The sequence below is a fragment of the Lagopus muta genome, chromosome 6 (genome assembly GCF_023343835.1).
Source record: "Lagopus muta isolate bLagMut1 chromosome 6, bLagMut1 primary, whole genome shotgun sequence".
Taxonomy (NCBI): domain Eukaryota; kingdom Metazoa; phylum Chordata; class Aves; order Galliformes; family Phasianidae; genus Lagopus; species Lagopus muta.
Window position 1 is genome coordinate 59,398,315 of NC_064438.1, and position 22,136 is coordinate 59,420,450.

The window sequence follows — 22,136 nt, forward strand, 5'->3', positions numbered from 1 at the left end:
AGATCATCCAGGGACAGTTTGAAATCTTACCCAACCCAGTTACCCGTTAACTCATAAACAAAGCATAACTATTAATTAATAATTCCCGGTTTTACAAGGTAAAGGACCCATCAAAATCAGGCAGCATGGAGATTTCATTTAGAAACACCTGCTGTCTCTGACCAGGCTCCCATAGGCAAGGCTCAGTGTGACAGCAGTGTCTTTTGCAGCACTGTTGGAGGCCTGGGAAGCAGCAGCAGCACTTCTGTACCAAAGTGTTTCCCTTCCCCTTTGCATGCTTTAAATGATGTGTAGGATAATTTGAACACAATGTATGCAAAATTTCTATCAGTTTTCAATGTAGATCAACAGCAAAACAACACGCTACTGGCACAAATGTAAAGCAAAATTGTATTCACTGCAGTGGGAAAGAAAGCTTTTCAAATCTATATTGTTCTTCCACGTGATATTTGTATATTGAAAGGATTTGCATATGGAAATGTAGGCACAGAAAGAGGGTCTATTAACCCTAGGAAATAGCAGCACCCAAGAAAAGATCTACCCTTGGATTTCAGCACAGTGAGTAGGCACGCTGTTTAGGGGCCGTCAGAGTTAGTGCAGAATCTTCCAGGTCAGTGATTGGCACGTGGCCTGTCACCCACTTACCAGCTCCACCAGCTTCTCATCTTAGCAGCTCATCTTGCTGAAGGCAGTCAAAGAAATACTTCAAGCTATTCAGTTTCTACTACAATGCCAAATTCTGTGGAGTCTTGAAAATGACTGTATAGCCTCTTTCCAGCCAGGGAGATTGAGTTTGGTGTCCACTATGAGCTAAAAGATTCATTCTCCAGATTGGCTAATTCCCTGAATGTTGAATGTCCCAAGAAAGGAAGCAAACATACTATTAATAACTGTAATGGCTAAAAAGCATTGTTTTCAAGTGGTTTACTAATCAGCATGAGCTCTGCCCACAGCTATTGCAATCAGTCATCTTTCACCAGTAGTAGCTAGTGTGTCAATAAGGAATAACAAGGGATTCGGAGGAGCTAAAATTGTTCAGGCTTGAAGGAAGTTAACAGAAATGATTAACCAACTTGGCAAAAAGCCACTGACCAACATGGGGATACTGCTGGAAGGGCAGGCCGTAAAGCCTTGCTGCAAACAGAGCCAGAAATGAGCTTGTGAGAATGTCTGCTCTGAAGATGCTTCCCTATGACGAAATTCTCATCCAGAGTTCAAAATGGGAAGAGGTGTTCTCTTTCACAAGACATCAATAAGTATTTGTGGCTGTGGGAGGGACCCCAGATTTGTGGCTCAGCCTGGGGACGTGAAGCTGAGCCTGGAGCCCCCCACAGTGCTCAGAGCCACCCTCCAGGCAGGCCCAATCTAATCTGTTTGAAGCTTATTGGAAACATTTTACATATAAAATAACGATGCAGAGGGTTGCAGATTCCCAGTGCTCAGGTGATCTCCGCATGCAATGAGATGCAGTGGATGGCAGAACACCTCTGGGCAGTACCCAGCACCACAGCACGGGGCTGCCTGGGGCTGAGGGGTGCAGCCAAGAACCAACAAGGCCCCCATTGCAAAGCACACATATGGGCTTTCTAGGATGCACTTTTTCTTCTGCACTTTTAAATTATTTCTTTAATTTAGGGTCTTTTTTAAGGCAAGTCAGGAACACTGTATTATCATTTTCATTTTTTAAATTACTATTAAATTGTTTTTATTACATTCCCAAACTACTTTCTATAGAGTAATCAAAAATAAAATAAAAAGCTTAGATTAAGAAACAGCTCTACAACATTTATTAGATGACTGGCATATATGAAAATGAGATTTCTTCATGAAGTTCCGTTAATGAACCCACAACAAGTAGAGGACCGTTTTGGTGCCCTGATGGACACAGGTGGCTTTCCAGCAAGTGGCCAGCACTGGCATTCCTGCAGTGATTGATTAGCTCAAGTGTGCAAGTACAGCACTGATTATTTCCTATTAAATAATGCTCCAGACATTGTATTGGTTTTAATTATACAACACAGGACAACTGTTGCCAGCAAAGAATTCCATAATAACAGACATATTGATGACTTGTCGTTGTTTGCATTTGGAGCTGAGGGCTCAGAGCAAACCTCTGCAAACAGCCATGAGGAGCACACGTCTGTACCACACAGACATGTTGGGCTGGAGAAGCAGGCTTGGACGGGTGTATGGGAACTGCTGATCACAGCTTGAACCTCTGATGGACCACCTGAGTCAGCACTGAGTCAGCCGCAGTAGCACAGGTGAAAGCAATTCTCCTTGCTACCAGAAAGGGTGGCTGCACCTCTCCTAGATCCCATTTAAGGGCTGACTGCCACTGAGGCAGGGTCTCTTTCTGGAGATTGCTCCTTGTGGAGTTTACTGCAAGCTTACAGCATTGGTGAGTATTTCCATTTCTTTCGATTATCTTTCCATCGTGGTAATCTTGCTAAGCCTAACCTTTGTACCCTGATTGATTGTACAGATGGGTCACTGGGTGTTATGATAAAATACTGTGAACTGTGGGGACAGCCCTTTGTAGGGCTAAGCACAGGATCCTGCTCCAGGTGCAGACACAGCAGCTCAGAACAGGCTCTATGGAGACAATTCCAGCTGGGGAGGCCGTGTGCTGTGTGGATTTATCCAAAGGTGGATTTAATGTAGGTGAATGCTGACACTGAGCCTTGCGTTGCTCACGCAGTTTTAAACACACACCTCCAAGACACTGCAGATTTACAAGGCCACATGCACACATAAAGAAATCCTTTTGTGATTCTGAGGCAAAGGAAGCTCTGTTCTAAAAAAACTGACAGCTATTTGTGGTTATGTTTTTTGTCTGATTGCTTTGCATCATCTCTGTGATCTCACTTCAGGATGAATTCTGACTGGATACTCGTGAGAACTTTGCTGGTGCCATTCTGGGACTGTGTCCAACCTGCTCCTCACTGAAAACACTGAGAGAGGTTTCCACTGGAACCGAAGCCCTTAAAAGTCAGAAGTGTGGGGAGGAGATGCTGCATGCAGCGAGTTGTGGGACATCCTGACTCAGAGCCATCATAACAGGTACAACAACAACCTCCACATCTGTTCTTACAGCCTAGATATGACTAGGGGGAAAGGGAGGGTCACACAGGCCTCATCATAGCACCCCACCATCTGTACCAGGTTGGCCCAGGCTTGAACCCACTGAACAGCGCTGGGTCTGCTGGCCTCTGACACACTCCTGTCCAGGGTTGAGCTCCAGAACAACTCCACATGAACAGTAGCCTACCCTGGGGGCAGCAGCACCCAGAGCATCAGCAACACAGTGAGAGGAGGGGTTGCTCTTCACATGATTCTTTTTCTGGAGAAGTCTTTTTGCCGTCATCTCCCAGTGTGCATTTTTTTCCACTAAAGCTATGATCTAAGTCTTCAAACCTATGGCTCTAAGGGGAAGGCAAGGAAGTTCACAGGCTTCTGGACTCATCCCACCCCTCCAGACATCAGCTTCTTGGACAGTCATACATGTGGCTGGGATCCTTGGGCCTGTTCCTACAGGAGGTTGCAGCACTACATTACAGAGCTGTGGCCAAACCACTGCTTTAGGGAAACTGTCTGGGAGAAGTAGGTAACTAGTGATAGGATGAGAGGTAACGGCTTCAAGTTGTGCCAGAGAAGGGTCAGAATGGATATTAAGAAAAATTTCTTCTCCAAAAGAGTAGTTGCATTGGAACAGGCTGACCAGGGAGGTGGTGGAATTGTCCTCCCTAAAAGGTATTCCAGAACTGGAGATGTGGCACTAAGGGACACGATTCAGTGTGTGTGGTGAGGATGGGTTGGCATTTGGACCTGCTAATCTGAGACTTTTTCCAATCTTAATGATTCTATGATACAATGATTCTAAGCATGCTTTTGCTGAGGGAAACAGCAGCCCCAGTAGTGCACTGCCTGCAACAGAGCCCTGCATGGAGGGGCTGAGATGCAGTAAGTGATGCAATAAGGCACTGTGTTGCAAAGTTTATGGCAGTCTTCAGGAAAGAAGCCCACTGCACCATCCGCCCCAGGGCTGTGCTGAATGGCTCAGTATAGGATGAATATTTTAAAATCTCCTTTCCCTCAGTGACACAAAGCATTTGTCTGACATTCTTTGTGCTCTCTTGTTAGCCCAGCCTGCTTCTGTACGAAACCATTAAGGAATTGCTCAAGATTCAAATTCTGATAGGATTAGGAGAGCAGCTCCCTCCTGCTCCCCCCCAGCATGCCCCAGCCACCTCTGCTGCCTCCAGAGCTCGGGGCAGGGGCAAGCAGTGTGTTGGTGAAAACTCAGCTCCATTGCCTGACAGTGGCCCTCGGCTGCTCACTGCAGCTGGCCCCAATCGCCAGCTAATAGGAGCACAGAACTTGGTTCTTTTTGTTTAAAGCCAAGGTTCTTCCCTTGGTGCTCTGAGACATCACAGCAACGTGAGTATTGCTTCAAGTCCTGTGGAAAAGGATTCAACAGCCCTGCGAAATTCATTCTCCTGAACGTACAAACACGAAAGAGGCCTGAAGAACATTCAGAGCCATAGCAGGGCTGCGTGGTGCAGTGCAGCACAGTTAGTGCACTCAGCACGGTTGCAGTCATTGGGCAATTCCCAGCCCAGCACCATGGATCCAGGCTGTGCCAGTGCTCTGGGACTGTGGGAGAGGCACTGCAACGATGGGAGCTGTGCAGAGGGACTGTGCTGAGAGGTGTGCTGCAGGGAGGGGGGAGTGGTGCAGCCTCACCATGTGTTGGCAGCCATATGGGGGGGGGGGGGGGGGGAGGAGAAGGAAGGGATTTGATTCTGCCCGAGGCATCATAGCAGGGTATAGCCCAGGTATGAGGAGACAACGAAGTGTGTGCTGCAGAAGACCCCAAGAGTAAGAATCTGTCAGTAGCTGTAGTAGTACATCTTGCTGCACAGATTCATTTCCCAATTTTAAAATGGTATTTGTTTTGTCATGTTTCTCATCACCATTAGTGCATAATGGGACACTGTACATCAGTTTAAATGAATTCATAATGAGTGCTGTAGCAAGTCTATTGAACAGGAGATAAATAGGTGATTACTCTGAATCTGCTCTGATGAATAGGATTGCCTACGGAGTTATGTGCCACTTCCACAATGCTTTATGGAGAGAGATACCATAAATCACAGCAGACTGAGTGACCCATTAGAGGCCATAACCAATAAAGAGGAGGACTGACTACAAGGAGTAAAACTGGAAGGACTGATAATGCCAGATGCCAGCTAGCACAGAGCAAAGAATGCAGATGGAGTGTGAAGATGCAATGAGGAGACCTGGGTGCCCAGCACCCTCTTAAGGAAGTAATGTAAGGATGCAATGAGAAAAGGAAAAGAAATAAAAGATTTGAGACTGGTGCAGGGCAAGACTGAGGATAGTCATGAGTGTGTTCACAGAAAGGTGCATCCTCCCTGCATTTGCCTCTGGGATTGAGAGTAGAAAACAGAAATGAAATTAATGCTGGAGAAAGGAAAGGAAAAAGCAGAGAGGCGCTATAATCAGTATGTTCACTTTCATACAAAGGTAGAAAGAATGAATAAGAATTTAGCAATGAGACCTAGAACATTAGAAGGTAAATGATGTGAAGTGGCCAGAAATGCACAATGTTCTTCCTGAGAACAGCAGTTGAATGGATGATAGCTACTGTTGACCAACATTTAGAGAGAGGATGCTGGCTGTAAGAAACATGGAAATGGTTGTGCTGCTGAGAAAACAGCAGGAACAGGGGAGAATGGAGGACCTGAGGTCCTGAAATCAGAGATGAGAGCAGGTACCGTGGGTGGAAAGAACACAACAGACAAGGTATAATGCTCAGGATGCAATCTGACCTGCTAGCACTAAAAGGTGGCATGAGTAGGAGGAGGTGCTGGGCACAAACTGTGTGATATGTACCATGCAGGATAACAATTCTGAAAAAATCACTTCACAGGGTGTGTGTCACGTTGCAAGGCGTCACAGGAGACAAGTAAAGCTGCCATTCAACTACTTATAAAGAAGGACCAAGATAAAATAAAGAAAAATATTCCAAAGTACCCTCTGAAAGCAAAATAAAACTCTATTTGAGGCACCTTAACAATATTTCATTGCAATTTCATGGGCACTGAAACAAGATCAGAACTGCAATTCAACTTGGTTAAGACGTGAGAAGAGAGATGGGAGTTCCTAGAAAGAGCCTGGCTGACTCATTTGCACTGTGATGCTGAAAACAGAGCTGATACCAATGTGGAATGGGCATTTTGGGGACAACCTCTGGAGAAACAGAAAGATCAGCTTAGCTTTGGTGGCAAGGACGTGCACCAGGGAGCCACCGTGTGCCAGGGGAGGGGGGACTGAGAGCAGGGGATGAGGCCACTTCCCACTGGGAAAAGTGTTTCTCATTTGAAGTATTGTAATAAAACACTGAAGGTTTTGCTGTGCTGTAATGCTGTCACACATCTCCCTGCGGTGCTGAGATTCTGCTTGCTTTTTCTGTTATCTCTGTACACAAGAAGTCCCAGCAGGGTGGCACAGGAGCCCTTCCATCTCTACTAAAGACCAGCACTGGAAATCTGTCCAGGAGGTGTAGGGTGGGCAGTGGTGACACTTGGCTGTGGAGCAAGGCAGGTGCATGTATGAAGAGAAACCTTTCTCATATTGGCAATTGTGACATTGTGAGAAATGTCTAGAATAGATGGGGAATGGGTGGCTCAAATGGCAGTGTGGACTGGCTGCAGGATATGTAACATAATCTCTGGTCCAAAAAGTAGCAGTGACTTTAGTTTGGAAAACAGCATGAGTGGCATGGAGAACCTGAAATAACAGAAAACTGCTGAATCATGAATAGTAACTATAAATGACTGAAATGAGCGTATATAAGTGTATATAAGGGAGAACTCATATGTTAAGAAAACACGAGCATTACTGTACAGAACTCATATGTTAAGAAAACACGAGCATTACTGTACAGGCCTTACTGACAATGAAGTTTGGCATATAATGCTGAAATCTCAACTTTGAGAAAGAGATTCCCATAGGAATAAAAGCAGAGAAGGATCACAGCTGCAGTCAGTGACTGTCTGGACTTAATGAGCCAGAAGATACGAATGGAAGATCATCTGCTCCAGCCTGATGAGCTACTAATCAGACTCAGTATATTCGGTACGGACCAAGTTTGAGTCCCAAAGGCACTGGGCAGTGCGCATTCCTCTGGTGTCACAGGCTGGGCAAACAGCTCAGGTGTTTTCTTCTGGATGCATATCAATTTTCCAGCTGCAGGGTATATCCCATACTTAAAGAGTCTGCCTGGTATTGTCTCTCACAGCACTTTTGACCAGAGCATCTGTCCTTCCCAAAGACTGCTGTAAATATACGTCTGGTTCCTGACCTGCAGAGCCAGGGTGGGTCACAGAGCACAGTGACGTCCCCAGCTGGAGATCAGCAGGATCCCATGGGCATAGCAGGCAATGCTCCAGCCTGCTGACACCCTGAGAGGCAGAAAAGATGTTCAGGCAGAGACGGACAGTGAAATTGCCCCTCAGAGACTGAAAGCATGTCCCAGGTGTAAGGGACATTACAAGAGGACCACAAGAGATTGCTTGACAAGTTGGCAGTGTGGTGCTGAAGATTGCTACCATGAACTGCCTGAGATGGAGCTCACATCGCCTCACTGCAGGAGTGACAGATAGGATTAAAAAGAGTTGGAAGATGCATCTGATGCATCTCTGTTCTGGGGTCCTAGCAGCAAAGACTGTCCTTATTTGTGTTGTCAAATACAGACGCACCCCAAAGGCAGCTGGTATCTCACATACACCAAGCACTCAGGAACGCTGCTCTGTCACTGCATCATGGTCTGGTCTCATGGAGGAGTGTATATTAGACTCTGCCTCTCTATTCTTCAAAGAATAATTCTATATCATTTACAGATGGCTTAGGAATGCCATGTGTAATGTGTGCTTTAAGTATTTGTTTATTCTTGAGTGTGGCTTTTGATGTAGGTCTATCCATTACATAAAAGCCAGCAAGTTGGAAAAGGATGAAAGGAAGTGAAATGGCCCATATCATATCATTCCGTACAGTATTTGTGTATGCTGAATATTTCATTTATTCGGTAATCTGCAGATAGTTTGAAATTGAAAAGCCAGGCTATTGCAGTGGCAGCCCTTTTGTTCTTGGAATGAGTTTGGCTTATTCAAGCAAAGCAAGTGAGCACTTGATCAAAGCAATATCTGTCTTTAAGGAAAAAGGCTGTCATTTCATTGAGCTATTGTGCAATTCCCAAACGTCTTTAGCATTTCTCTGTACATGGCAGGAGCATGAATGGACTTCTTCCTCCTGGTGAGACACAGTCACATCCATAGCAAAGTCAAGTCCCCACTGCCCTGTTCTTTGGGAGACCCAGGAGCAGCGGGGGATGTGAGGCACAGGCAGCCACAGCACTTGGGATGTGAGCACACAGAGCCAACAAGAATGGGGCCCACAGGGTAGGAGAGCCATTCTTAAGACATGGATCCAGGGAAAACCCAGGTAGTGATGTGCTGGGAGAGATACTACATGGGCAGGTGAGTGCAGCCTCAGAACAGTAATCCTCAGGGCTGGAAATGAGAGGATCTGTGTATGAAATGCCTCTTCCCTGGAGACCACTCTGGGCAACCTGATCTAGATGTGGATGTCCCTGTTCATTGCAGGGGAACTGAACTAGATGGCCTTCAGAAGTCCTTTCCAACTCTAAGGATTCTACAGTTCTAAACAGAACAACCAAGTCACTGGGAAAACAACCCAGTACACAGGATGCTGGATGGGCAGGATCATAAGCAGCCCAGTGCCTTCAGAGCCTGTGGTGGTAAGAAACCCTTACTCACTGGACCATTCCTGGAAATCTGGAGCTGTTTCTGTTGTTTCTAACATGCCAAGCATGGCTGAGACTTCCTGGAACAAGAGGAAAGAGTGCATGTTTGGAGAACAAGGAGTGCTTCCCTCCTTCCATATATACATACAAATAGCTTGTGACACTGAAAAAGGCAATTCAAGAGTAGAATTGAAGATATATAAACCCTTTTAATCTTAGCAGGAAAAATTGCATCATGGAGAATGAACGAGCATTTTTTCCATAGCAAGAGCTTCTATTTTATTTACATATTTTGGTTTAAATGAGAAACTTGTTGCTTTCTTATTTTGAGACAAGATGCAGAATTCAGAGTTATCATGGGGATCAGAAGCATGGCTAAAATTCAGCACAAAAATGCAGATTTTTTTTTTCCCCACTGTGAGAACTTTGCACATCCCAGCACTTCACTGGAGGCTGCTAACCCTGCAGACAGTCCCACAGCCAGAGTAGCACCAGCTCCTCATCTGCTGGGAGGGCACTTCAAAAGCTCTCAGATATGGTACTGGGTGCTGGGTACAAGCAGCCAAAGAGCAACCATCCCCACCTTCAGGACCTTTGCACCCTGCACAGGGGGCCAAGGCACTCTGGGGTTCTTCTCTCCGCTCATTGCTTCCCTGACTGCTGGAGAAGCCAAGGAGAGTCACGGGGAGCCACATGGAACAACTCACTACAGCACCTCTCCAGCCTGTGTGCATCAAATCCTGCAAGCTGAACCCAGCTCTCTTCTATAGGGCTAACAGTGCACTCAAGAGTAAGGCTCTGTGCAGGCAGAATGTGAAGTCAGGTAGTCAAATAGAAGAAGAAGGACCATCCAGGATTAGCACGAAAGAAACTGAGTTGGGGCAACCGGGATCCACATGAGAACCAGCAGAGTCAGACCTGACACATCCAGTCCAGTGTGGTTACAAGAGAGGGAGAAGAGGCCAGAGAAGTCTCATTTTTCATCTCACAGGTTTTATAGGATTTTAGGCAATATCCATGGGATTTTACTGAGCAGAAAAAATTTTTACATCTGATTGCCACAGTTAGAGAGTGTTCTGCTCATATCTCATCAGACCTCTGTGTTGAGAAGTCTGATCACTTCCTGCAAGCAGATGAACTTCAGTGAAGTGAGAGTACAAATGAGAAAGAACAAACATGGCTGCTAATGGCCAATGGAGCCAGGAGTCTTAGCAGTAACCAAAGAGAAGCACTGCGAGCAGTGCAGGAAAGTGACGCACCCCTCTCAATATTATAGATCAGCTTTTACTGAACGCAGCAGAGCCGTCTCTAGCTTTAACTCCGCTGCTTTCTGCAGGGCTGTCACTACTTTAAGCAAAAGCGTATCTTCCAGTGAAGGTGAATAAGGTTCACAAAGAAAGTGCAACTCCAAAGGAAAGGCTGGGCAGACGCTTGCTCAGCAGCGCTGCTTGGCCCTTGGGTGCAGGACTCACCAGGCCTAGCATGTCTGGCAAACACGGTTCAGCAGACTGCTGAAGGAAAGCAAAGCTGCCCACTCCACGTTCTGTTGTGCTGTAGATATAGAAAAAGGAGCATGTAAAGTAAGATTGCTATCAGCTAATTTCCCACTGGTGCTTTTTTCTTTATAGAGAGAAAACCGTCTCCAGAGAAGGGAGAAAGAATGTTTAAGTACTGACATAACATGGAGAACAGTGGGATGATAATACGTTTTCAGAAACACTCTTAATGGAAGGCTCCATCACAATCAGACATTGCTTCTAACAAACAGCTGGGCAGAGTGCATTTCTCTCAGTCCTGAGGTATGAGCACGCAGAGCAGGCACAACAAAACAAATTTCTCTAAATCCATAGTCAGACTACGTTCCAAGGCTGCATCTGGCCTGCGGATTGTGTATTTGTTGTTCCCAATCCGTGCTTTATTTAATTTCACTTTACCTTGTATTGTATTGCTTCCGTTTCTGTAAGATATCCCAGATTTTAAAATATCATGTTTGCGTCCCTTCGTTCTGGTGTGAGAAGAAGCTGGAACTGGACAATCTCCTCTCACTGAATGAGGCTCATTTAACATCACAACATATTTCACTTCTCCCTATATGCTGCACACCCACAGCGTTACACAGCTTTTTTTTTCCCCCCCTCTGAGAGAGCACCCCCAACTCACAGCCTCCACACCTGTTTCAGCTGCTGTATCCAGACTAATCAGAACATGCTCCACAGAAGCTAAGAGAGCGGTCAAGCATCCTGTTTGCTGATTTATACATCACACAGCCTAGCTTTGTGGAAGCAACGTTGAAGAAATATAATCGATTTATTCGCTCTGTGACAGCTGTGTAAACCACAGAAAGGAATGTGACAAACAAAGGCATCAGTTGTGCTGTGCAGGGAGTGAATACATTACACTCCCAATTACCAGTGTAGCTGCTACATACCTCAAATAGGCTGGTACTGAACCACAGAGCCATTGTCGGCACCACTGAGCATCCCCAGCAAGGTACTGGTTGTGAGCATGTCCTCCGAGGACAGGCCCCAGATGAGGCAGGAACTGACAGCCACTCCTGAGCCCAGAAAGTGCTACCAGGGATGGGGCTGGCACCAGAAGCAGTAAAGGAGAACAAGCAGTGAACAGAACAAGAATAAAGCAGTGGCAGGAGAACAGGAGCTACAGTGCTCATCACTTCTGGAGCAGTTCGGGCTGATGTAGGAAGAAACCTTTCCTCTGCCCTAGGCTGTGGGATCTACATCCCGAAGGGTGCTGAGAGCTGATGGGGTAAAGCCCTGAGAACCTGATCTGAGTCCAAAGCTGACCGCACGCCAACCATGGGCTGGGACACCAGCGGTCCATTCCCAGCCCTGGATCCCGTGATCCTGACATCTAAGATACTCTTGTAGCATTTAATCTGATAGGACCCACATATAAAGCGATTGAGGCAGCTTTTGCTCATTGAGAGACGTACTGTGGCATTCAGCAGCCCTGAAAAATCTTGGCTTCTGCCTAGCAAACGCTAAGGGCCTCTGAGCTGCTGATCTGATAGTAAAGTTAAAAAGTTAAAGCATAGTGCCACTTAACCTCGCTGCGAGTGAGTAGGCTTCACACAGCTCAGGAATCACGACCTGCATTGCAGACCTCAGCAGCAACAGACCTTGGTGCTCTGTTGTGAGCCCCATGACTGCAGTGCAGAGGCACCACGTGCCTGGGGCACCCGGCTGCTGCAGCAAGAACCCTGACCTGCCAGCAGCCACAACTCTCCTGAACCCCTCTTCGTACTGCACTGTGTGCCTCCAGCTGGGACCCACAGCTCAGAAACGGGGGCCAAGAAATGACAGAGCCATATGGATTAGAAGGGACCTCAAGACATTCCCACTCCAACCCCTCCTCATACAGGCCAGCAAAAGTTCTGCTCCCAAAGTTTTCATTTGATGCGGGGAGCTGAGGAGTGGGGGGAGCCTGGGCAGCATTTCTGGAGACAAGCAGCGTATTGGAGCTGCTCACGGCCTAAGAGAACCTTAGAGAGACTGAAGCTATGCAGACTCCTAGCTTCTCATTTCATAACCCATTAACTTTACAGACGCTGTCCAGACTGCCTGCTCCACATGGAAGGTCTCTGATTATCTTTCCAGGTAAATTAATGCCTGACATATTTTGTTATTAGATTTTGAAGGGCCTAATAAATAAATTTACTAGGCAATTTCTTCATTCAGTATTGCAGTTTAAACCAATAGACAACAGCAGAGAACTGGTTCACTGAAGCTTTCTCATTGCCACACAGCTGGTGTCACGACGTCAGTCATCCCTGAACAGTGCCCAGCAAACCTTCTTGGCCACCTCGCAGCACACAAACAACTCCTGCACACTGCTGCCTTTGTGCACAGGCTGCAGCAGCCTCTGTGCAGCTGAGCAAAGGCTCAGAACTTCTGTCCACTCGTACATCAAAGCCTGAATTCCCGTTAGCTGTTGAAAACTATTCAATAATTGTTCTTAAAATACTTCTTAGTTCAAAAGTAGATGAAGCAGATTATTTTAGATGTCAGGGAAGACATTTCCTTATTCCCAGTGGAGATGTTATTTGTGCCTTCTAAACACCAAAGCTATTACAATAAACAATTCCATGCAAATAGGAGGTATTTATAAGCACAGAGGCACTCATGGGAATGAAATTATGAACACAGTTTCTTATTCCTACTCTTAAAATAGTCCCTATTTGACGCAGATTAACATTCTCCCTTGAACTATTCCTGTCCCTGCTCCCATCCTAGCACAGGTCAGGAGAGGCAGCCCCAGGCCTCATGCCCAGCCCCTGCCTGCACAGCTGGGCTGCAACCACCACTGCATCACCAGCTGCTCCACGCTGCAACCAAAGCTGCTGCCCCAGTGTGCTCACCATGCTTATCACACATTAACAAGCCAAGAGAAGCCGATGAACCTGTGTTCTTGGCCAGTCTCACAGTGATCTCACACCAGTCTCAAGTAGTAGCAGCCATAAATTATTCATTTTCAGCAATATCACATACAGGACTCCATCTGCACTGCTCTATGCCGTGGCTGTTACTGTATTCCATAAATGCCAGAATCTACAAAATTTGGTATTAGCCTCACATATCTGTGAGAAAGATACCAAAAAAACAACACAAAGGATGATTTCTAACTCAGAAGCTATGATTTTGAAGGATGTAAGTTTTAATGTGCCATTGAAAGCTGTTAACAAAACTGAACCCTTACAAATACATCATTAAAATGCACCAGGAAGAGATACTTCTAGCCAACGATTCCATTTGATTGCTTTGAATTTGGTTCTGGGTGGGGTTTTTTGGAGGCAGAAACAGTAAAAGAGAGAAGGAATATTTAGATGAAACACCTCGATAACCCATGAGACTACATTTGGAAAAAAAAAAACAAAACAAGAGGTACTTTTGAAAGAGTGACCTTACAGCAAAGGTGCCAGTAGCAGAGCTACTTCCCAGGCAACCAGCACTGCACTGCTCCCAGCTCGGCCCTGAGCAACAATTGGCACAAGCAGGTCAGCAGCAGGACAGGGGATACCCGCACTGCAGGGATCAGGCTCCCAGCTGAGGGCAGCCTTCCATCCCTCTGAGATGGTTTTCAATTGGGCATCCGTATCTGCACTGCAGAACATGTGCTCAGCTTTGAAGTCGACGGAACAGGATGACGTTTTCTGCAGCACAGCCACGGCCTAAAAATGAGCATAATGTAATAACCACACGATCTTTGTTCCTTAAGGCTTTTGGTGCTCTCAAAATCATGTTACTCACAAATAAAAGCACAGGTGACAACATCAACTTCCCAAATTGAATGAGCTCTGAACATAAATAGAAGTTGGAGGACACAAATACATCGTGATATCTAAGGACATTCTGTACAGGCAAAACAGCCACATTCCTGGGACTTGGCCATGAAATTGCTTTTACATGGTCAGCTACAGCTTTGTATTCAGAGATGGAACAACTGGACATTGTATTTCATCATGCTGCAGTGGCAGTGGACAAGCTGTTCTCCCTCACTGTATGCTCAGACCTTTCTACTACCACAGTGTTCTTCAATCTGCTCTTCTCTGCTCGCCTTGCTGCCCCAGCACCCTGCCACCCTGGAGCTGTGTGAGAAATACTCCTTGGAGACAGTTAATAGAAAACAAAGTGCTCTCCAGCCTCACCTTCAACTTGTCAGCTCTTCCCTCTGGAAAGGGCACAGTATCTCCTGGCTGCAGGGATGCTCCTGCATCAAAGGGCCACCTTAACACCCAGAGCCCCAGAAAAAGGCTTGGAAGGGTCTGGCACACTGCACCCCATATGGGTGTTCTTCCAGGGGCAGAGAGGTGGCTTGGCTGGTGATGGCACTGCCAGGTTAAAGCTCACTGGCCTTACATTGCACCCGGTTACCCTCCTGGGGTTCAGGAGGGCCACCCCATCTCTGCCAAGTGGTTTTCCCCATTTATCTGAGCTTGAACTCTTGTATCAACAAAACAGCATTAAAGCAGAAGACCTAAACTGCTTGCGCAGGGATCCACGAAGAAACAACACTGGTTATCAGAAAGACACAAATGCTCTGAAGCATGTGTGCAGAATGCTAGCAAATGTTTTAATAAGGTATTAGTGGTTGACTTAAAAGGCACTGTGCTAATCTACACACAGCAAGACCGACGTGTCTACTTACAACATGGGATTCCATGCTCCTAATGGTCCTGTAATTTTCAGCTAAAGCCTGTTTCCAGAGGATTATCAATTGTCTCTCATAGGCATTATTTGTAGAAAATTCTCAGGAACACTATGCATATTTTAGCAGAGCCTGAATTATGCAGAGAACATGCCTTGTTTTCACATTGATAGGAGTAACTGGCCTATAAGCACGTGTCACTTGAGAAATTGTGTGTACAGGTTTTAAATTGTGGATCATCACATCAGTATCCTCCATGAGCCTCAAATGCTTGTAAACATTTTATTTAGTAATGACTCTGGCTTTAATATAAATGTTCTTCCTGAAGCCTATTCTAGGAAGAACAGAACAGGAATTCTCATAATAAAAATGAATTGTAGGTAAATCATATCCTTAAATTTTATGTACTATTTCATAATTTAAATTCTATGAATCATACATCACATTAAGCAAATTAAGAAAATACAGAGAATACACAAAGTCCAGCACTTGTAGTTACAGCCTGTGAAAGTTTAACAGCTCTCTCCTTTTTTCCCTAAGGTAGTAAACAACCATAAAAGCACTGGTTGGAAGGGCTACCAGTCTGTGCAGCTGCTCACACAAGGGCAGTTTTGAGCTCTCAAACAGGTCTGACAAGGCACTGCCCAGGCTCCAGGCATTCAGACTGACCCCTGTCTCCAGCTCTTCTGATGAAGGGTTGGAATCGCAGAACCATTTAGGTTGGAAAAGACCTTCAGGATCATCGAGTCCAATCATTAACCTGACCTACTGGGTTCCATTACTAAACAACTCCTACTGCCATGTCCACGTCTCTTAGATGTCCTTGGCGACAGGGACTCCAACCCTTCCTGGCGCAGCCCATCTCAATGGTTGAATATCCTCTTTGAAGAAATTATTCCAAACACCCACAACAAAAAATCCCCAGTGCAGCATGAGCACCTTCTCTCACACTCTCTCGTCACCTGAGAAAAGCAACTGCCACTCTCCTCACCGTAACTTCCTTTCAGATAATTGCAGGTCTCCCCTCAGCCTCATGGAATCACCGAATACCCCGAGTTAGAAGGGACTGAAAGGATCACCGTGGTCAACATCTTTTCTCCAGACCAGACATCCCCAGTTCCCTCAGACACTCCTCCTCCACAGGCACCCCATCCATCAGCCAGCTCCCAGCTCCGTACAGCCCAGCCCCGCACAGCCGCTCCGGCCGCCCGCCTCTGGGGGCTGCCCGTTTCCGCATTGCTCACGCAGACGCTTCGCCTGTAGACCCGGGAAATGTCTCCGTTCCAAATAACACAGGCATTTCACAGCCCATTTATGGAATATCTTCACAGAATCAAAGAATGGTTTGAGTCAGAAAGGACCGTTAACGTGCAACTCCCTGCAGTAAACAGGGGCATCTACAGCGCGGTCAGGAGCTCGGAGGCACTCATCCTGAAGCTGTGCGCTGCTGAAGCACGGACCCAGGACACAGAAGCAGCCCCTGCAGAATGGGATCACAAGACACGTTACGGGCACGTAAAACCATTTCGGGGCACGCAGGTAGGTGAGTCAGAAGCAACTTGCCCAGAAGCAGGCGATCCGTGTTAAGATACACAGGCTAATGCCCTTGGTACAGCTGTGCCGAGCGCAGGAGCCAAACCAGCCGCCCTCCCGGCGGTGAGCTGAGCGGAGCCCCGCGCTGAGCGGCGGGATTTTCTCCATTGAAAGCTCCGGAGCTGCTGCGTTCCACGAGCGCCCTCTGCTGGCACCGCTGCGCATTGCCCAGGCGGCTCCGGCTCCGCTCAAGGGCAGGCTGTTGTGAACCCTCGATAGACATCTCTATTGGTTGGATTATCACAGCTGCGATGCCATTAAGAGGCATCTTGTCATCCAGCTGAACGTCTGTTATCCAAAAGGTAACTCTCAGGGCACTGGGAAATCTCATCCAGTTTAAATTTAAAACACACTTCCACATGCCTTTTATCTGCAGAAGAAATCAATTTAGAAGGCTAGAGAAAAATCTAGAGAAACTCTTTTGTTATGCCAAGAAACTAAAATCCATTTTGGTAGCCCCTGTTTCAAAGACTTCCAAGAGCTGAATATTGTGGAATATTACTGCCTTGGAATGGGAAGACTTACATTCAGAAAGCCTCCAAGTTACTGCACAAGGAATACATCAGTTAGAGGATTTCCTGTGGCAGGTGGGCTCTTAGATACACAACTTTCAGGCAAAAAATACCAGGAGGAAGTGTCACTGAGATGCATACAGACAGCCAGAATAATAACGCTTTCTGTAACAGAAGAAAAACTGCTGTAGAAGACAGGTAGAATAGTGAAAGAATGTTCTTGTCAGTGGATTTGAACAAATTCCACTGGATCAGGCTCAACAAATTTGTTAACTCATTTCTGTTTCTGTATGGAACATCCCAAAAGATGTATCCAAAGCCAGAATTATCTTTTGAACACTAGCTAGTAAGCAGCAAAACTACTGCATTTATCTTACTGCAGACACGGATGCAGCACAAGTCAGCATTGTGCTGTACACAGTCAGGAGATTCTACACTTCATTTCCAGCTTTTCCCTGGAAGTGTCCCCACAGATGCCCAGGGAATGCCACACTCATAACATCAGCCATTATCCCATTCTCCTCTTCCCAGCATAACTCAAAACTAGGCCTGGCTTGGTTTCCCCTGCATTCAAATAGAAGCACTGCCTGAGCAGCGCAGTTGAGGCTGTAGTCCATGATCCCCCACCCCCTCCTGCACATAAATGACAATGTCTGCTCAGATGAATGGAACCCATTCACCACTGAAAGGAGCTTCCCCCTTTGCCCAGCTGCCTCGGGAGCATCTGTATGTGAAACTCCGTGCCAGAGTAACTTCATCTCACTTTATAGCGAACCTGTTCTGAGACAGATGGCACATGGAGGACGTGCTGCACTGCGCCCACAAAAATCCACAGCAGATTAATGACCTTTCTCACATTATGGGTACATCCCCATTTTCAGGTGTCAGGTAGATGATGCCTGAAGTTTTGTTGCTCTAAAAATCCAAATCTACTTTATTTCCTTACATGTTATTTCTGGCAAAATGTGTAATTTATGTCTTCCAAGCCAACTAAACAGCAGTGTATTGACAGCCAGCCAAACAAATGTGCTGGAAAGCAGATGCAAACAGACACATCCTTAATATATCTGAAGTTAGGAAGAAAGAGGTCAAGCAAAGCCAACTGTTGCACAAGGTATGCTTTGTATTTAGTTCAGAAAAAGCTATGAGGAAGTTTTACTGTCACTTTCTTCATTAACTGTAATCTCCTGGGCTTCCTGAGGAGAAATGTGAAGGTCCATAAAAGATAAGGTAAGAGCTCGCTCCTTCAGTCTTCCTGACTCCAGAGGAAAAGTAGAACATACCAAGAGACCTTGTGAGGAAAAAAATAACCGGCTGGGATTTCAGTGACAATTCTCAAATGTACCTCAGGTTCAGCATCCTGGGCATTACTCAGATGGAATCCCAATTTAGGCAGATCACAAATCATCTGAGCTGGAAGGGACCTTTAAAGTCCATCTGGTCCAACTCCTCTGCAGTGAGCAGGGACACCTGCAGCTCAGTCAGATTGATGGGCACTGCAAGAGCAACAGCCTAAGCAGAGGCCATCTGCAGAAGCACCATCCCAGCAGAGCCAGAGTAAAACCATGCAAGACCTCCAGCTCCAGCCTATGTCTGCCCTCTTGTCCTGAGAGAGGGCCAGCAAGACAGAGACCTTCACAGGCATCAGCTGCCTGTCACAAATCAAACTTGCTCCCAAGCAAAGTATTCTAAATCTCTTAAAGTATTACTAAACAAAAATCCATCAGCACTTCATTATATATTATTTTCAGTAGAAGATGTTTTCCAATTTGACTTATAAACTCACCAGAAAACCAACGACATTGTTTTTCTCAAAGAGAGAATTATACCTAACACATTTGTATTATAAACAAAACTAGCTGATTGCTTGGAAATTGTGTTCTAGAATCATCTTCCAATATTGCTTGTGTTACTTTTTTTTTTTTTTTGCTCAGCTACACAAATGCAGATGCTATTTTAAGGGCTTCCCTTCCTGCTTTTCTTGTCCCCATGAACAAACTACAAATACTTGTTAATTTAATGAAACTGCAGAGCATGCTGCCCTCAAAACATTGCAGCAGATAACATTTCAAGTGGTCACTATTGATTTTTGCTTGCAGTTACCTCTGGAAACACCTGCAGAAGTACTGCTTATCAACAGGCTTTTGTGGGAATATATGATTTATACACTGGACTAGAAGAATAAGGTTAGAGCAATTCCAGAAAGCCAACAGAAAATCTAATAAGCATTACATGAGGACAGGATTAATTCAGTAGAGGACCATTCGTAACATGCAGCTTTAGAATTGCAGGTTAAGGAAAAACAGGAATAAAACCAAATTCAACTTCTTCACCGAGATCCTTACACACAACCCACAACAATTATTCCACCTGAGAAAATTCAGCAGGACCTCCAAGTGCAGAATGAACTGGGGCAGCCCTGCAACTGCTGTTGCTTTGCTGCAGCTCTGTTAACTCACAAGAAACTGGTCTTGCTGACAGCTCACTGAACAGGTGGGACTGAATAAAAGAACTCTGCTTAAAAATTAAAGAAACAGCATTAATCAGTTGTAGAATACTTACATTTTTGCATTTCAAAGACTTACTTTCCTGTGTCATAATTACTTTCATCTCCTTACTGGTATATGATATTCTTCGTGCTCTATTGTCTCCAGTGATCCTTTAAAGAATTGAAAAAACATTTCCTTATTAGAAACTACAGTTTAGGTCCTCCATTACTTTCATACTACATCCTGCTGAACACTCACCTGCAACATCCAGCACCACCCACCAACACATCCAGCCATCAGCTAAAAGCCGCCCCAGCACTGAGGGAACTTCAGCAGTAGACCTGGCTTTTAAGTGATCACAGCTGTATCTTAATTAGAGCTTCAGGTGTTCTACCATGGCCCTTTGCCCATGAAAGCTTCTTGCTGAGCACTGCAGTCGTCTTGTAACAAACACAGACTTGCCCTACATTGAGGGGGAAGGGACAAGCAAAATCCTGCTGTCTCCTACAGCATCACATAGAGACAATCCACAACAAAACCTTCTGCCACCACACAGCCAAGGTAGAGAGCAATACAGCACCAGGCTAAACACATTGACCTTCCTAGTGCAAAGTCACCACAGTTTTAGTAAGGAAAATGCTAGACTATAAAGCTGCTGACAACAGCAAAACCATGCTCTAAATACCTAGTCTAGTACTACCTACCTCCTTCATTAAGCCAAGAAATGTTCATTACTTGAATCAAGAGAAAGACAAGACCACTTCATTGGAACAGCAGAGAGAGCTGATGCAACGCTACAGTGGGATGGAAAATAGTACAATAACAGCAGGGTGGCAAAGCCTTACGCTATAGCAAATGAGAACAAGCCCAAATCCAACAGCCACAGAAGCAAAAAAAAAAGCTGCTTACCTTTAGAAGGCTTCAGGTAAGCAGGAACCTCCATCAAAATCCTGTCCCTGCCACTGCCAACCTTAAATGAGGTCTGGGAAGGGGAGGATCCTGGCTCCAGCCCTTCCATCATTCAGGTACATTGCATGCACCTGAGCTCCCCTGGGCTGGCCCTGCCTTCCCAACAGGTGTTCCATCATTGCTTCAGGCTGTGACAGCATTTCTGCTACAGCTGTATTTCAGGAAAAGCTCTAGGACAAATGCTGCATTTCCAGGGTGGATGAGTGTACGTGTGCACAGTGTGCGATTCACCACAGCCACTTATTGCAGGCCTGGGCAAAGAAAGGAGCTTCTCTTGGGACGAGGGATCAATTCTACATGGAATTTGCATAGTGGGTGCTGGTACAGCCCACCCTGGCCCCAGAAAGTGCTAGGTCCTGCTCACAGCAGGGTCAGCAGCCCCAGAGCCAGTGCTGGGACAGTGGTAGGAAAGGGAAACACGCAGAGGAAGACACCAGGTCAGCTGCCAGAGCGACAGCAGCGACAGAGTGCAGCCAGCACTGCCACGTCAGGGAAAAATGCTGTGCGAGATTACACAGAACATTATACTAAAGTGATTAATTGAAGAGCTGAGCTTCAGAACAGTAATAGTTCCTTTCTCAAAGCATTACACTGATCATTTGATTTTAAAATCCTTATTGAATTAAGTGCTCGGTGTGCCTTTATTCAACTTTACTTCGCGTTAGTCTTTGATCAGTTAATATATCTGTGCCAGGGTGAAAAGGAAAAAAAAGAAAAATCATTGCTCTGTCACTTCAAGCCTTCAGCTTTTCATTTATTCATAAACAAGCGAGGGTAGGAAAGACCTTCCAATCTCCTTGTGTCTGATCTTAGTTTCTGCTTTTTTGTAGCATCTATTTAATTTATATTCATAGATGTATAACATATAATTCATAGATGTATTCATGCATCTATGTAGCATACTATTTAAGATGGAAAATTAATGCATTAATGCCATAAACAATGATATGTTAATTATTAAGCATTTTTAAAAGCCCAGTTCATTTGTACTAAGTGAGCATAAATTATATAATAACCCTTCGACAACAAGTCATTGCTTTTCCTCAGCTTTCCTTGCATATGTTCATTTCTCTCTTTTGTGGCTTTACGTAAGCAGTCTATCAGTGTATTCACCCCAGTTCTTGAGATACGGATTAAACTACGTTCTCCAGAAAGCCCCACACTGACACACTTTGGAAGCACCCAACCCACAGGTAGCAGGGATCTGGAAATAAGCCATCCTCCTCCACACAAAGCAGAGTTATCAGAAGAGTTTAAGTTTACAGATCTTCACATATTTAGAAGTTTGGTTTTTTTTTTAGTTCAGGGAATTTAGGGGTCAGAGTAAGATTTTGTATAAAGTTACATGAAGTTACATGAAGATCTTTGGAGCAGTTTGTGAGCCATAAGCAGACACCAAGTAGAGCCAGCCCTTCTGAGCTCCCAGAGCTCCCCCTGCACGGCTGCTCAACCCATGGAGTGGTGCCCCCCCCCCCGTGCCCTTGCAGGAGGGAAGCCCAGGTCCCCTAAGCTGGGGTAGGATCAGTGCAGGTGCGATGCCTGATCCGCTCAGACAGG

General features: G+C 45.7%; 2 long non-coding RNA genes across 4 annotated transcripts; one reads left to right on the forward strand and one right to left on the reverse strand.

Annotated features, from left to right (window-relative positions):
* The first annotated feature begins 2,328 nt into the window (after positions 1 to 2,328).
* On the forward strand, positions 2,329 to 6,402 carry LOC125695194 (uncharacterized). 2 transcript variants are annotated; one of them, XR_007377861.1, is made up of 4 exons: positions 2,329 to 2,401; positions 2,874 to 3,063; positions 5,095 to 5,335; positions 5,957 to 6,402. It is a non-coding gene; the product is annotated as an uncharacterized LOC125695194 (long non-coding RNA). The 2 variants fall into 2 exon arrangements; XR_007377860.1 differs by lacking the exon at positions 5,095 to 5,335.
* An 8,336-nt stretch (positions 6,403 to 14,738) lies between these two features.
* Positions 14,739 to 20,585, reverse strand: LOC125695195 (uncharacterized). Of its 2 annotated transcripts, XR_007377863.1 has the most exons (5): positions 20,520 to 20,543; positions 20,315 to 20,404; positions 19,684 to 19,780; positions 17,135 to 17,286; positions 14,739 to 16,979 (listed from the first exon to the last, which is right to left on the reverse strand). It is a non-coding gene; the product is annotated as an uncharacterized LOC125695195 (long non-coding RNA). The 2 variants fall into 2 exon arrangements; XR_007377862.1 differs by lacking the exon at positions 20,315 to 20,404 and having other exon boundaries at positions 20,520 to 20,585.
* Between the last annotated feature and the right edge of the window lie 1,551 nt (positions 20,586 to 22,136).